Here is a 513-nt window from a genome sequence, read left to right as displayed (position 1 = left end):
TCCCTGGTTGATCCTGCCAGTAGTCATATGCTTGTCTCAAAGATTAAGCCATGCATGTCTCAGTACAAGCCGCATTAAGGTGAAACCGCGAATGGCTCATTAAATCAGTTATGGTTCCTTAGATCGTACCCACGTTACTTGGATAACTGTGGTAATTCTAGAGCTAATACATGCAAACAGAGTCCCGACCAGAGATGGAAGGGACGCTTTTATTAGATCAAAACCAATCGGTCGGCTCGTCCGGTCCGTTTGCCTTGGTGACTCTGAATAACTTTGGGCTGATCGCACGGTCCTCGTACCGGCGACGCATCTTTCAAATGTCTGCCTTATCAACTGTCGATGGTAGGTTCTGCGCCTACCATGGTTGTAACGGGTAACGGGGAATCAGGGTTCGATTCCGGAGAGGGAGCCTGAGAAACGGCTACCACATCCAAGGAAGGCAGCAGGCGCGCAAATTACCCACTCCCGGCACGGGGAGGTAGTGACGAAAAATAACGATACGGGACTCATCCG

General features: G+C 50.3%; 1 non-coding gene across 1 annotated transcript in view; it reads left to right on the top strand.

Annotated features, from left to right (window-relative positions):
• Positions 1-513, top strand: part of LOC124573833 — a 1,910-nt gene continuing 1,397 nt past the window's right edge. Inside the window, exon 1 of the ribosomal RNA XR_006972168.1 lies at positions 1-513. This exon is cut by the window's right edge and continues 1,397 nt beyond it. This is a non-coding gene — a ribosomal RNA (small subunit ribosomal RNA).

This window comes from Schistocerca americana, unplaced genomic scaffold (assembly GCF_021461395.2).
Source record: "Schistocerca americana isolate TAMUIC-IGC-003095 unplaced genomic scaffold, iqSchAmer2.1 HiC_scaffold_197, whole genome shotgun sequence".
NCBI classification, from domain to species: Eukaryota; Metazoa; Arthropoda; class Insecta; order Orthoptera; family Acrididae; genus Schistocerca; species Schistocerca americana.
The sequence above is the reverse complement of the archived record's forward strand: the minus strand, read 5'-3'. Positions and strand labels throughout refer to the sequence as shown.